The sequence below is a fragment of the Chiroxiphia lanceolata genome, chromosome 3, assembly GCF_009829145.1.
Source record: "Chiroxiphia lanceolata isolate bChiLan1 chromosome 3, bChiLan1.pri, whole genome shotgun sequence".
NCBI classification, from domain to species: Eukaryota; Metazoa; Chordata; class Aves; order Passeriformes; family Pipridae; genus Chiroxiphia; species Chiroxiphia lanceolata.
The window spans coordinates 73,423,701-73,440,693 of record NC_045639.1 but is presented as its reverse complement, the minus strand read 5'-3'; the positions used below and the strand labels follow the sequence as shown (position 1 = coordinate 73,440,693).

General features: G+C 34.1%; 1 long non-coding RNA gene across 1 annotated transcript in view; it reads left to right on the top strand.

Moving 5' to 3' along the window:
• LOC116784522 overlaps positions 1 to 12,390 on the top strand; it is a 45,429-nt gene extending 33,039 nt beyond the window's left edge. Inside the window, exons 3-4 of the long non-coding RNA XR_004356108.1 lie at positions 11,884 to 12,036; positions 12,328 to 12,390. This is a non-coding gene — a long non-coding RNA (uncharacterized LOC116784522). The remainder of the gene's footprint in view (positions 1 to 11,883; positions 12,037 to 12,327) is intronic.
• The last annotated feature ends 4,603 nt before the right edge of the window (positions 12,391 to 16,993 follow it).

The window sequence follows — 16,993 nt, the reverse complement described above, 5'->3', positions numbered from 1 at the left end:
CAAACGTGTAATCCCAGAAAATAGCAAAATTGGCCACGAAGTGTACACATGCCAATTGTATTACCATATGAAAAGCACATTCTTTGTTTACTTATTTCTTGCTTAATAAAGCTAAGTTATAAACTTAGCTAACTACAAGATCTGTCGTAGTTCTGATAAGGCAAATAAATTGCTTGTGTGCAATGTATAATATGAGGAATTTGATTTAGGTGCATGATGCTGACAAAATTTTTGAAAGTTCTAATAAAAATCTCCCCAACTCCCTGTTTGCCTTTTTTTTTTTTTTGTCATTGAATATGTCCTGCACTGCCAGTTCTTACACTGTAAACTTCAAATAATATTTGTTATAGCATAAGGATTTCTGTTAGGGATATTTTTCATATGAGTAAGTACAGAAGATTTTATGGACAAGTATAATTCTAGGTGAATAAAAAAATAGTACAAGATCTATTTCTTCAGTTTTGAACTAAGGATTGGGAAAAGGTGTTGACTACTTTATACATTTATAGAATCGTATACACCATTGGTAAGACATACACGATTGAAATAATTTAGGTAGTTTTATTGAGTCAAAGCTGCCATATGTTTCTAAAATTGTGATTAATTATGTCTGTCTAACAAAGAGGTTCTTTAATACTTAAGTATATAATATAAAATATGTTGTCTTTTGACTTGCAAACAAAAAGGGCTTCAGCAGCAGAAGTGATATGTATGACATTTGTAAAAAAAATATTTGGTACATGTTGATGAAATTCTGATTTTCTGATGTTCAGATAGAAATGACTCATAATATGAAGAAAGATGAGATAAAAAAGAGATATTCTTGATGAAGAAATTTATTTAAATAAAGAATCATACTTCTCTTAATTGTAAACTTATTACAAGTTATTTACTTAGTTCTTATTTTCAGTGTCTCATTAATGGAATTTTAATATAGATGTTAGTGCTCAAGACTAAGTGATAATAGAAAGCCATTTAAATAAATTTGCCATGTAGACCAGTTACTTTTTCATCATGAAATGGCACTATTTAAATTAACATAATTAAATTGTAACAACTTAAACAGACTGGCATCTATTATTTGATGTGCTGGCGACAAATGTCTTTCCATATGACTCAGTCCTTTCTACTAGTCACTCTCCATTGAAAGACAGCAGGAGTAAAGGCAGTCGTATGTGAACTTTTGATCTCTGGTGGCTCACCACCCCATTTCAGCTGCAAAAAGACCTGTTTCAGATGAGAAGAAAACATTCTTTCCAAGTTGATAAGAAGTCATTAACATTTTGAATTTAAAACATGTCATCAACACCTCATGATCAAGTCATATTATTAAATGATTTAAAAGATTTAAAACCTCATTCTGAGGTTTTATCATGACACTTATATTTAATGCTAGAAGAAATGAAAACACATAGAGTTTGATCTGTTTCCTTGGAGACATACACCATCAAAGCAGAGCTAGTTACAGGAAGAGTTGTCCATTTGAGGAATCCCTTCTTATCACAAAGTTGCTAGCTCTGTTACTCTAGCCTTAATTTCTCTGCCCACAGTTCCTGTGTGACCAAGGAAGGACAAGATTGAAGGTAGTTATCCTTTAACAAAAAATGCCCAGCATTAGTGTCCACATCTGAACTAGGTGTCTGAATGCTAATCATAACATTTAGTCAGTGAGTCTTACCACTAGATTTCTACTTAAATGACTCTCCTTCCTTCATTGACTGTATTGAATAGGTGTCTGTTGATTGCAGTGCCTCTTTTTTGACTCTTAGTGAGCCTGTGGTTATTTGTATGCCACTGTCTGACTGGACTGTGTTACAAATATGGATGTGTTAAAAATATGTTTCTTTTTCTGTGAAAAGAATGTATATCTTTACTTAAGAATAGTTTATAAAACTTGCATCTTTTCTAACTTATATGCTTGTATTTTAATCCATTTTTTTATGGAAGAGTTTTTATTAATGTGATCTTTTAACATTTATTTGATTTATTTTGATGTATTGACCACTAAGATTAGAGATTGTAATATCCACTTCTCTTCTGGAATGTTGAACATGGCAAAACCATTTTTACCCTTGAAAAAATGATAATGTTTCACTCCCAATAACAAGAATTATACATTACAGGATACAAATTACATTAGGTCATGTCAAAGCAGATAGTTAGACATACATAGAAGCCTGTACCAACTTGATGTCTAGATAAAAATCAAAAAGCTTATTCTTATTGTTAGATAAAGTACAAGATAGAAAGAATTATATTCATCATGTTAAAGTACCTCTCATGAGATTGTTTTTCATTCAGACTATGCTGAAAGCATTTCACCATTGTCTTTGACACTTCATGTAAACCGTGTTTTCCCAGAAACTTCTACTTTGTTAGATATTCTACAAAAATCTTCCATTGGACATATTACTTTGCCCCTCTTTTTAACAGAAGGCATGAGATGAGAAAATGGGAAATGGAAAAAAACTCCAAACAATAAAAACCTAGAGGACACTAGAAACAGATATCTTATGCATTTCACAGTAAGAGTGAAATAGAATATAAAAAAAGAGTGGAAACCAAAGCTTTATGTTGGCTGCAGAAATCCTCTCTTACACAAATAATCTGTATTTTTCTTCACTTTTTTTTTCTGTCATTCCAAAATATTACTGTCTTTCACTGCATTTTACAGAAGGAAAAAAATACAAAAGAAAAATGCACCTCAAAATCTGATAGTAGAATATAATACTCTGGGCCACAGCATATTAAATGAAATGCAGACTATAAATAATGGTGACGCATGTGTATTGGAAATACCTGACAAGTTCTCCTCTGCTGACCCAGGTTCTGGCACTTCATCCAGTCCACACTGCAGTCTTGTGGTTGAGAGAGCTAAAGCTTTCTGTGAAGATGTCGTAGACAGTATTATTAGTATGTGGACTAAACTCTTCAATCTCAAGTACAAAAATGGTTCCAGTTGTGCTGGATGACTACTATCATGAATGGTGAAGTGGAGGATGTTTAAAGTGGTTTGTAATAGTACTGTTTTAGAAACAAGCAAATAAGTTTGTTTGATCTCTCTGATCTCATTTTAGCTTTTTCTGCCCTGACAATTTCCCTCATCTGTTCCTGATGCCTTCCTGAACTCATTTACTCCACCTTCACTTTGGAAAACTCTGGACAGAGCCCAAAACAAATTCTGTAACTTTTCTTCCAAGTAAGGAAAAGGTCTAAATATCCCCTGAATGATCCTCTCCCTCTTTCTAAAAGATGTAGAGAAATCTGGCAGATATAGGATATGGCTATTAGATATTTTTCATGTAATTTTCTTTTGAATAACATTTTTCTATTTTTTTTACAACTCAGACATTTCTCTCAAATCTCCCCAGTCTCCCACAGGTCTATCACTCAACGCATTTAAATGAAGAAAAAGAATCCATTAGGTAAACCTGTTAGCATGACACTCTCCAGACTAAAGACAGTTTATGTTCATATAATGAGCCTTGAGCAACTAATGAAATGAAAACAGCTAAGAAAAGTTACCACCCATATATTCCACAGCTTCTGCCGTGCGTTCCTTTCTTTATCATTAGAGTTGTGGCTTTCAGGATAAGCTATAAATCAAAGAATAAAAATGTACTCATTCCTCATAGGAAACATTTCCTCACTAGAAAAAAATATTAAAAATTAGTTCCTATGGCTTGTAGGACTTCTGTGACTTCATTTGCAAGAGCCTGTGGACACATACTGTTTTATGTGCTATTACAATTGCGTAATATATGTATTAGAGTGTGGATTGCCAGAATTGTTTACCTTCCATAAGGAATTAGTTGTTTGCCTGCAGCTGAGGGAACATGGAAAATGGCAGCCTTTCTGTTTAATGATGTATGCACGAATAAATGGGATGGCAATCACTAACTCTGAATGGGACTCTTGTTGCACAGAGAAATGGAAATAGTAAGGCAGGTTGGAAAACAGTCTAACCAAAATGTTAAGTCCTCTGAAGTTATCATTGTCATACTGTTTGAAAGGCTTTGGGTATTTCAATTCACTTATCTTCCTAAAAATATTTTCTTCTACAACCTCTCTGAAAAAAAGTTGTGACTGTGGACGTTGCAATCAACAGAAAGTTACCCAATTTTTTTCAATAAGTCTTTGATAAGTCTGCCCATCCCCTATATTGGCTTGCCACCCCATATCTGATTAACGAGGTACATTATATTGGGGAATTGTATCACTTTGTAATCACTGTATGAAAAAGTGAAAAGGAGGAGAAGACAATAACATATTTGGAGTATTTATAGTGCAGACAATTAATTAGAAAAGAAAATAGAAAGAGCAGCTAGCCAAAGACAAGGTATAACTTACCTGAGTGGAATTTACTAGTTCTGTGCATGAATAGTAGGTCATTGTAACATGTTACAGGCACCCAGTGATTATTTTTTTCTCATTTCATTATTTCCACAATATGTTACACCGATAGAAGAAACAGAATATTTTTCACATGCTAGCAACTTGAAAATATACAATCACTTTCTCTATACTAATTCTTCTTCCTTGTGGTAAAATGAAAGAGAAAAAAAAAAAGGAAAAGAAAAACAATGCTTCCATAAACAACTGTTAGTCTGTCTGGCTTGTGCATAGCACAACAATTCAGATCAGCTTGATGGATTAAATGTGTCATAAGGTTAACAGATATGAAAGACAGAAAACCAAACTCACATGAAATCAAATCAGATATTGACAAATTCAAGGAAACGTTGCCACTGCATCTAGCAGACAAGAGGAGCAAGAAGCAAAGCAATACAATCCAATTGATGCAGCAATAAATAATTGTAGAAAGTAATGAGACAAGGTGGGTTTTTTCCATTTTAAGCCTTTAGTAATGATAGAAGGGAAACGCACAGGCAGAAAGAATGAGACTAATTGGTCAATGTGTCCTTACTCAGGTCCCTCAAGCTACCACAGTATTTCACTGTTCAAGGTGACAAGCAAACTTTATTGCCTTAGCTACCTGGACCTTCTTATTCCTCAATATCAATGTAAGAGCAAATAGAAGCCTCACAGAGCCATTTCAACTGTTATTTCAGTAAGTGACATGTCTTAAAGATGCTGCAATAAGTGTCATTTTTTAGTGGCAAGATCCTCTAAAGAGCTATCTTAGAAGCTAGTGTGACTGTCTCTCATATGTGTGAAGAGGTTTGTTAAGAGTATACATACGTTAAGCCTGAGAAATGAGAGGATGAGAAGGAGACAAAGGAAACCATTTCTGGCACTACTACATTCTTCTCATTTTGGTCTTTAAATATTCATAGAGAAGTGTCTCATTAATGTATTTACAGTGACAGCCCTGTTTATAAACTTCTTAAGATTTATGTGTCTGTATCTTGAATGTATCTAACAGAGCTATACACTATTAGTTATTGTTGATAGCACAAAGTCTTTGTTTACAAAGCAGTTCAGTTAATTAGATTGATACGATAACTTTTACAACATTAATAAATGTCTTAATGCAACAAGTTGACTACAAAAAGGTACGTGTGCCTAAATTTACCCTTGATTCAAAGGTTTACAAATTATACAGTTAAATAAACTTGCAGGTCAAGGGAGATGAAGCAGGTTTCAAAATTTTTTTGAAAGTCTAAATTGAGTTTTCACACTTTTATGTTATTCCTGGGGAAGATGATTTCTAAACACCACATTGGTATAGCTCATAGGCAGGTAAGTTTAGCAAATCACAATTCATTACAAGTTTTCTTACTTGAATATCCTACAGATACATGAATAATTCGAGGGTAGGAAACAGTGCTACTCTCATTAAAAGAGCTCTGTTAAAGCATGGTGACTTACTCCTCCTGAAAGTTAATCCAGTGTTGACGAGCTTTGAGAATTTTGGCCAAATTACTTATAAGATTGTATTTCATATTTGTACAATTGGCAATTTTTTGCTGCAAAATACTGGTGCTTGGAGTGATGTTAGGGGTGGCTGAGCTGTTAAAATTAATACTTTGTTAATATAAGCTCTTTATTCTCTTCACAATGTCCAAACTCTGCCTCCCTCACAGTACTGAGATACAGTGCATTAAGTTCTCAGTCTGCATATGTGTCATGTTCCGAGAATTCCCTCACCTCTCTGATAACTACACTTACACAGCCAGACACTTTCTATTCAAAAATGCAGTATTCTTTCTGATTTATTATTTATTCCCTTGTATTATTACTAATTATTTCCAGAGCAGAATGGATAAGAATACTTGTACTAGAATTGTGCAAACACAAACTAATTTCTGTCCAAAGTAGTAGTAGTGACCCATACATATTTGTATATAATTATAATTTATAGTAATACATATTGAAAGAAAATAGTGGAAGATAAAAGCTCTGCCAAAAGGCAACTGTTTGTAACATCTGCAAGAAGGACTACTCGAAATTTTTTATGAAGTTAATTTTTGGTTTTATTTGGTTTAAAGGAAATGTTTTTCTTAAATTCAGTATTTTAACAAAAAAATATAATGTTATTTTCCATTTTCTGGACTTGTCTGTTACTTTACAGTGGAATAGTTGAAGAAATAATAGGTTGTTGAAGTACATAAGTTTGACATTCAAACTACTCTCAAGACAATGTTCTTCTTTAACACCTGGTAAAGCTTTTCAATGTGAATAACATTGAGTAATTAGAATCTCATAAGAGATTCTAATATTTATGCATTTATATAGTCTTAGAGTTTCCTCCATTGACATTAACTTAATTGTCTCCAACTCTAAAAACTTTGGAGATTTAGTAAGAGAACAGAGTGATGCACAGATGAAGTTTCTTTGAATTTTTGCTGCTAAGTACTTTGCACTAGGATTCAAACAGTCCCATAAACTTATTCTGTTTCTGTTGTTTTAAGGGTATATATGTGATATGAAATTCAAATATGCTGGTTTAGTTATTTTTGTGTCTGATGCACAGTATAAAATTTTTTTAGAAACATAATTCATTTGCATTCATTTTTACTTTGAATCCTCATGTTATACATGTCTTTAGTAAAGAATTTATATTGGCATATCTTTTGGTTTTGCTACAGTGGTGTTTGAATATGAGTATTTGGGGAGAATTTGTAGTCAGGTATTTTTGAAAAAAGAACATCCTAGTAAGAAGTAAATAAAAATGTTATGTTTGCATTAATTTTGAAAAATATAGATTTGGTTGTATCAAGAAGACATTCTTCATATGTTTAATTTTACATGTTAGTGTTTGGAAAAGAGTCTTCATTTCAGGTAAACTCTAAATCTGAATGCTTAAGAAATAACAGATGAGCAAAAAAGAATAGAAGTGTTTAGATATTGGTTCCTTATCTGCCTTCAAGAATAGCAGAAAGGTGAATTTAACATGAGCTCATAAAACTGTTTCAAATCCAGAGAATTTCCACCTATTCTTAATCTTTATCTCTCTTTTGTTCTCATCCACTGTTCTCTATTGAAAACATAAGAGTCAAATATTCATAGGTACACACCAATTTAAAATAGGGATCAGACTTCTGCTCATTTCCAAGATCAGGTCCACAAATTCAGAAACAAAAGGATGTTCTTTCGATTAAAATGAACAATGATCAGAAATAAAATATCCTTAGTGGTTTTTAAATGAAAACATAATATTTTGGTTTGACAAATAAAATGTCTTTCTCAATATCGCAGTACCTATCAATGATCACAGTTCACTGCCTTTTTTCCCGTGGTTGTGTTTGTACACATAAATAAAGTAGACTAAAATCTGCTGTCTGAACCCGAGTTACAGCAACTTGTGGCTGTTTGTCAAACTTTCTTCCCCTCATAAATAGGTTCACCTATACTGTCCATGAGGGCAAGTTCTTGACTCAAACTATCTGTGATCATACTTGACTGTTGCCTAAGCATTGCTTAGCATTGGGCAAAAGCATGTTGAGGACCATACTCACACTGAAACATGCTAGAGGATTGTACAACAGAATTTCACTTGAGCACCAGTCCTACTTAACTCATTAATTTAGGCTTATGGATCAGGCCACCTAACCAGACAAGTATTGCAGTAGGTAGGAAGAGAAGCTGCAGTGATATATGATGAGCGATATAGCCTTCTGAGACTGTCTGACATGAGAAGAAATGTGAAAAAAAATTAATCTTGAAATTCAGTATTCATTAGCTTATCCAGCAGCTTATGACATCCTTCATCACACATTAAAACATATAGCAGTTTTCTATCTCCTATACCGGTTATTATAAAAATCATTTAACACAAGTGAAGGGTCTCTGTCATTTTAAGACTGCCAGTTCTCCGGTGTTCAGTTTAGGAGGACACATGGATATGGTATCAGAAGAACAGTTTAATAAAATAATTTTTAAAAAATTCAGCTCTGATGATGAAAGAGTAGTATGATACATTGAAAGGACTTTGTTATTAGCATTGTTTCTTTCTCTCACTCTTTGTCTTAAGTTCAGGAAGGCTCTGAAGAACATTCACCACCTATGGATATCACACTGGATAAAATGTACCAAATTATCTAGCTGGTGGCAGGGCATCATTTGTCTAAACCATAGATTACTTTATTGTTAGGTTGTTAAACAAAAAACCACAGTCTTTTACTCAAAAGGAAAGTTGCAAGTAGCCTCTGCAAGCAATTCTAATACCAGACGTTTCAGGTAATTTTTCTATTCCTATCAGATCCTACTCTTTCTCTGTTTAGTTCTAAAGTGTTTACATTATTCGTGATATAAATAATATATTTCAAATACTTGAAGTAAACTTCATGAAAATTTTTAGATTTCACTTTTAAACCTACTTTTTTTTCTCCAGTCCAGAGCAGATAAAAAAATTTGCATAGAATGAGTAGTGTCATAAGAGATTTAAGCAATGTGCAGTGTTTAAGCAAATGTGTGAACTTTCCAAGAGAGCTCCAAACAATCAATCTCACCTAAATTTGGATTAGAAAGATGGAATCGTCATGGAATCATAGAATAGCTTAGGTTGGAAGGGACCTCCAATATCATCTACTTTCAACCCTTCTGCCATGGTCGGGGAACCTTCCACTACACCAAGTTATTCAGAGCTTCGTCCAATCTGGCCTCGAACACTGCCAGGGATGGGACATCCCCAATTCTTTGGACAACCTGTTCCACTGCCTCACCACCTCACAGTAAAGAATTTCTTCCTAATACCCAATCTAACCTACTCTCTTTCAGTTTAAAGCCATTCTGCCTTGTCCTGTAAAAGTCTGTCTGTAAAATGTCCCTGTAAAAAGTCTGTCTTCATCATAAGCTCTCTTCAGGTACTGGAAGGCCACATTTAGGTTACCCCAAAGCCTTCTCTTGTCCAGTCTGAAAATCCTAATTCTGTCAGCCTCTCCTCATATGAGAGGTTCTCTATCCCTCTAGTCATCTTGTTGACCCTCCTCTGGACTCACTCTTGCAGGTCAATGTCCTTCCTGTGCTTGGGATGCCAGAGCTGGATGCAGCACTTCAGGTGGGGTCTCATGAGAATGGGCAGCCCTTGTTATTTATTGGCCTTAATGTTAAGTGCTTAATAGTTCATTGTCCAAGGCAAATACAAGTAATTCTAAGCTTTCCTTATAGTTAATGGAGAACAATAGACACCTTCAAATATTTCATGCTATCCTAAAACAGATGTCCAAGGGAAAGACAAAGCATTCTCTAAAAGTTTTTGTTTCCTTCTACTAACATATATGGAAGCCAAATGATTTGCTTTGACTTGGATAACTAACTTTAGACATGCAATATTGGGTCATAGATATGCCAAAGAATTCCAGAATTCACTGGATTAATACATATTTTACACACCTGACAGCTCTGAAAAGCAAGTAGTTTACTAATAACCATGCTCTAACGTGGGGGTCAGGATGAACATTGAATCCAGATCTGAGTATTATTTCAATCCTTTCTTAGTCAGATTACTCTAAATATTTTTCTTCTTAAAAACAAATTTAAAAAATGTGCAGAACTCTATATCTTAAAAGAAATGATCAATACTTATCCTAAAGTATGCTTTAAAACCTACATAGAAAAGGAGATCTTTTCTCTTGGTTTAATTCTCAGTAAAAATAGCAGGAAAACTTTTATCAATATTAAGAATATGAAATCATTTGATAGATCATCTGAGAAGACCTACACATAAAACAGGTTCTTCAATATTTTATCCAAATAGAGCAAACTTACACCATTGATCGCTAGACCTGCCTGGAAGTAAAAAGTGAAGTATAAATTTCTAACCATCCAAGTACAATTTCAGTACTGTTTTCCACTTAAATGAACACTGTTCTTAGCTATGCAGGCTTGCTTTCAGTGTAATAGGGCTTATTCCTATCCTGCTGTCTTAAATATTTTAGCATTACCTTTATCAGAAGAACTTAAAAATTCAATGGTTGCTTTAGGCAAGCCAAATAAAATCAACACAACAATTTAATTACAATTATATCAGTCTAATGGACATTTCTTTAACTGAAAACTAAGGAAAAAGCTCAGTGCATAAACTTCATGGAGATCTGAAAGAGAATTAAGAAATCACTGATGTTTCTAGCAACACCATTCAAACAGGATGCAGCTGGACAGACAGTACAGAGATGACAATAGGAGAAAAGAGAGAAAAAAAACAGGGAGCAAAAGATTTTTTTTCAAAAACTAAAGTATACTTCATAAACAGAACTTCATATTCAGTCTCAAATTGACTTTGTGAAACAATCTGGTTTTTGGGCCTTTTCTTTGTGTATAGTCAAACTTGTCAACAGGGAGGTCTTAAAAGCAGAAAATTAATTTTAAGCAGACAGAAACAATGTGGATTTTGGAGAGTGTACTGCATAATTTCATGACCGAACTTAAATCAATATATTTGTTAACTTAAAGTTCCACTTGCAGAACTATTCTTCAGTTTCGCTATTTGCTGTTTTCCCTTCAGTTACATTTATGCAACCTGACTGAAAGTAATGGAGTTGCACAAGAGAATCCGAAGGCATACTTGACCTGCAAAAATCTTTATTATTGGTGATCCATGAGTCAGATAGAAGACAAATAAGCTCCCAAATCCCAAGCCTAATTTAAGGACTGGCAGTCAGAAAAACATTTCACTTGTAAACTGAATTAGTTTGATTGAGAAATTATGGGGCTAAAAATAACTATTGAATGTGACAATACTATTTTGTAGAGTGTTTTAAGAATAGCCTTGTGCTTTTAAAATTAGTCATGTTCTCCTGCTTATTCCCTAATTGAAGACAAAATGCTTCATTTCGATATTACAATTAGTTGTCATAGAAATGATAATAGAATCAAACAAACAAAAAAAGGATTATGATTTCTGGTGAGGCATAAGTTGAGGAACCCTTGACAAACAAGGACTTTCTTCCTTCTAAATATCAGTCATAACAGATGTAAAGAACAGAAAAGTTATATTTTTACATGCACACACACATGTATATAAATTAAATAGCATATTTTTCATTTTAGAAAACATAGTTCCATTTAGTTGCAAAGAAAGAGTGATGGGGTAGTACACTGCTATTTAAGACCTTAACCGTGCAAAACCAAATTATAGAGTACGTCTTAACAGTTAGCATACATGGAGAGAAAACATTCCCAGCCCCACAAACACTTGTCCCATACAAAAAAACCCCAAACCCAAACAAATCCAAAGAACACCCCCGGATACTATAGATCTCTTTACAGTATGATTCCTAAAGGTTATCATTTGATGATTTTTCCATTCTTCATGTGTTTGCCTTAAAAATGAGAACATGTTTCACATAATTAGATATTACTGGCTCTTAGTAAGCATTGTGAAGGAGAGGAGAGGAAATTATGAAGTTGCTTTGCGCCTTTATATCAACTTGAATTACTGAATATTTATTAGTAGTTTTAAATCTGTTATCTTTACAGAATAGTCTGAGTTGGAAGAGACCCACAAGGACCATCGAGTCAAAGTCATAAGTTAGGGGATCAAACCCACATTGGGGATCACAACCTTGATGTTATTAGCACTATGCTCTAACCAACTGAGCTAATCTCAGGGTTAATGGCAACAGTAACCAGGTAAGAAAATCAGGTTTGTACAGTTTATACGAATAAAACAGGGCTGGAAAATTACTATGCACCCAGTATATAAACCAAGTAGAAAACAGATATGAAATATGACTCCATAAATTATTTCTTCTCTTGAGAGAATCATGGATTATCTGGAGGCTTTCTATATCTTTATGAGAGAACCATATAAAATAGGAATAGTCTAGAGAGACATATACAGGAATAAGGATGTTCACTCATTCCTTGTGAACTCTCCAAAACTGAGGGGATATCCTATCATCTCTGATTTTTCCTTGCCAGATGACGTATGTTTTGCATGGGAGAAAGTGAAAGGTATTTCCATGCAGTCTTACTTAGCGTAATGAAGAAGGTATTTTCACAGGTGGGTTGGGTTCCTCAAATCTTCCAAATGAGGTATATATACTCCCTTTTTAAATATCCAGTATAATAACATTAATTGCTCAACGTTTTCAGTATGGTATACATTTCTTTCCATTGCTTATTCTGCTCATTGTCCTGAAAATTCTTATGTCTCCTTTTTATTATCACTCTTGAAATAATGTCCCTTTATTTCACTATATAATGATTTCTTCCCTGGGTTAGTACATTTTCTTTGTAGATTTCTAAGATAACAATGACAAGCTTCTGCAAAGCGTATTTGAGATACTTCTATTTTTCACTCCAATTTTCACACTCTCATTGGAGGTGATGCTGAAAGTTGTGTCACCTCTGTATTAATTTATTTATTTGCCACACCTATCACTTGGGGGTTTGTTATGCAGTATCATATCTTCACTAATAATTTTTCCAATTTAAATCAAAGTTAACATGTTGAAGAATGGATTCATTATAAGGGAAGACAAAAACCCAAAACAAAACAAAAAAAAACCCCAACCAACTCTCTCCGAGCGAATACCACTACACTGTGTAAAAAAGTCCAATTATTGTCTGTCAGAAACAGGACTGGTTATTAACTCCATAAATTCACAAAAAAAAATAAATATGTTGATGGATACCAGTTATTATTGATCCCTAATAGGAACGGAGGAAAAAAACTCCGGAGCAGTTAACTGAGGATGAGATAAGAAAAGGGTTTAATTTGTGCCTAGGCATAAAGATCACAAGACACGCGCACCTTCTGTGCCTGAGATGTTACAATTTATAATACTGCCCTGACCAATCCAAGGTTTGTCCATCCATAGCTTTTGCCCTGGTCCACCCTCTGGTCCACCCCCTGGTAATTGGGTCTGGGGGCTTTTCTTCATCACCTTCATCTTCTTCAGAGCACAAAGGGTACACGGTCACCTAGTTTCTGACTGCGTTCTGTGGTTCAGGCCAAGATATGAGTGTTCTCTAAACAGCATAGGCCTTGCCTTGACAAAAGACTAAACATTTTCTACTGGAATTCAGCGGTAGAATTGATATGGGGAACATAGAATGGGGTAAGAGGGTTGAGGAATGTGTAAACTACTGTGCTAAAGGGTGAGGAATAAGGGCTGCTGCTTCTAAAATCTACTTCTACTATAATTACTTATAAAGTTATAAAATTAGGAAAATAAGAAAAAAACAGATGGACTTTAAGGCATCATTATACACAGTATAATAGACAGACAGTGTCCTGGAACAGCATATGAGATGGGTAAGATATGTTTGGACAGCATTTAGTGGTAGAGCTTTCCTCCAGTGAGCAACTAAAATCAGTATAAATTAGAAAAAAAGCTTCACTCTAGGATTCTTTTTTTCCTTTTTTTGAGTGGCAAGTATGACTTATGTTTATGAATGAAGTGAAAACTGATGTCAGAAGGATAAGAACATTATTGGCCTCTGCGAAAGTATTTCAGGACAGTTAAAATTTCTAATCTGTGAAAGTTAGAACTAATTCTACATCTTAATTTTATTACTAAAAGAAAAAAAAATTCTATTTCATCCATGTTTCCAAAATCCACGTTAACTAAACCCGTATCTTGCCAAACCTGCATTAGATTTTATAATAACATATTCTTTTTTTCCCCCTACTATAACATTGTTTACAAGACGGTATTTGTACTTCATACTTGTTGTCCAGCATGCTAAACTGAGAAGACATCAGATGAGTCAGGTTATTAAATCTGTACACATGCACTCTCTCCTGTGTACATAATTGTTGAAAATGAATGGATAGAACAGACATTTTTATTTTCGGTTTACAAAGGTTACAGTACAGCAGACTAATTCTGAAAGATTGATGATCAAACAGCCCTCAAGAGACGTCTGCGTTAAATAGATTCTCATTAATTAAAAAAAAAAAGTGTCCCCTTATTTTTGGGTTTTACATGCCTTAAATCTATAACCTGGTTCAAACTCATATGGACCTTCTTCATGTTCTGGTAGACAGCTATTACAGCTAAAGAGATTAAAAGAAAATGAAGATATGAAATATAGAAGATATGAAAGATATGAAAAATATAGGACGGGGGGTAAAGACTTAAAGTGGAAGAGTTTAACTAGATACTGGGAAAACGTTCTTACTGTGAGGGTGTAGAGGCACTGCTACACATTGCCCAGGGAAGTTGTGGATGCCACATCCCTGGAAGTTCTCAAGGTTAGGCTGGATGGTGCCCTGGACAATCTATTCTAGTGGAAGGTGTTTCCTGCTCGTGGCAGGGGCATTTGAACTGGATGGTCTTTAAGGTCCCTTCCAAGTCTACCTTTTCTAGACTTCTATGATTCTATGAAAAGGTTTCTAAAGAAAAGTAATAAAGTAAGTCTTTTCAGCACGCTGAGGAGACCTTACAGTTGGAATTGCAGAAAGTCATTCATTTAAATACTTGTGTCAATAGAACCCTTTTTTCTGTCATCAAAAAACCTTCTTACTTACAACAGTGATAATAAACAAGAAAAAGGTATTCTTCTCTGCTTGATATTCCAAGCTAGAAATAGAGTCTAAACAAAACTTCAAGTAGATAAACTGTTTTTATTTGAGTTTACTTTTAAGAAAAATGGTGCTCATAAATCCTTGTAGAATACTGACTCCTCAAAATTGCAGTGAAAATATGAAATGTTTAATGCTATATGATGTAAGACATAGGGATAATATGATAAAATATATCTCTACCACATTAAGAAAAACTTTGTTTATTACAAAGATGCTCTATCTTTATTGATGTTCATCATTAATAACCTGTGCTAGTACTGTAGTCTATTTAAGAAATATCTACAAGTTAAAGTTTTTTTTCCACTTATTCTGGGATTTTTTTACTTGTGATTTTCCCCTATTTATTGTGATATCACAAGCATTGACCTAACTGACACTAGGAAAACAGAGTTGACTTTGACATGTAATTTAATATGATAGCATTTATGATCGCTTGAAGTCTTTACCCTACTCTACAAATTTCTAGTTTCAGTCCTAAACACTCTATATTAATATTTGGGGATTCTATAAGGGCTGGGTCAGTACAATATAATCTATAAAGCATTAAAATTTTCTACCTAAACTTTTAGATTTAAAGATGTACTTTTAAGAATGATTTTAACATACTGTAATTTGCCTTCCATTTAGAACTACAAATTGAATCTGTTGTACTGCTGTTCTGTATCTGAACATGATGTTCTGTGAGCCTCTATTAGTTTTGATGGGTTACCATGGAAACTGGAGAGGAAGAAAGAGAAGGAGAACGCTGTAGAGGAAAGAGATTATATCCATTCACCATAAAACTTACAAACATATCTACAGATAAATTTTTTCCCCCCCCCCCAAAAAGTAGAAAAACAGTTATTCTGTTAAAATAAAGAAAAGAAAACCAAATAAATCAGGTGCGGCATCCACAGTTGTCTTATCTAAATTTAACAGATTATCATGTGATTAGAAATAACTGCATACTAACTGAAGGTTCCTCTCTCTTCTGCTATAGGATTGAGCCTCTGTTAAAGATCCAAGGAAAATTGCATTATTGAGGTGCTGTATGGGGTGAGTTGCCTACAACCAGAAGTATATGTACATGGCTGTGATCTTTGGAGTGAAAACAAGTGCCAGAAAAGGGCACTTAAAACCTGCATATGTACAAATTTAACAGAGGAGCTGATTTTGTTTGACTTTGGCTTCCATCGTCTAGTAGGCTGCTGTGGCACTGGGAATTCAGTCATTCCTGGAAAACACAGGACAGTGGCTTCTCTATTCTTCCTAACTCATATGGGGGAAAATGGAGTGAAACTGTAGTGGTAAACAATATAGAAGGCATATAATTTTTTTTTTTTCTGGTGGAAGTACTACACTTATATGATTTCACAACAAAAGGATGTAAAGTTCATGCCACTGATATGAGAATCACGTCCCTTTCATACATACAACCCAGATGGGAAAGGAATCTCTCATCTTAAAAAGACACTATTTAAAATGAAGTCCTTATAATTCCTTTTTCTTTCATGTGTTTCCTATATCATGTATGACTTTTGCAGATTCTTTTCTGATGTGTGAAACACTCAGTCTACTCTTGGGACCAAAACCTCAGAAGAAACTATTCCTTCAGAAAGCAAAGCATCCAGAAACAGGAGCCAAAATTATCTGTGTGAAATATTTCAGTCTTACTAGGTTCATGTACCTGTGTTTACAATTTCCAGGTTTGACTGAAGATCTGCAGTATCATTAAGTTTTACAGTTCTTAATCAAGCCTTGAGTGAAAGAACCTTCACCAAATCAAAGGACTTCTGACTCCATTAAGATCATTGCTAAAACTTTTCTTGTCTTTTACAATCAGGACTGTTCTTATGTAAGTAGAATAATACATCTTCAAAGTGTTATCAGAGATAACTTGTCAGTCAATTACGTGCAATGTTTAATTACTTTTAAATTACTATGCTGGTAGGATAAATTTAAATATTCATGCTGAGAGTGTGGGTTTATATTTGCAATGAAACAAAAAGGAAAGTAAATAATTATTTACCTCAGTTATAATTCTCCAGGGGAAAGTACGCTAGACTAAGTATG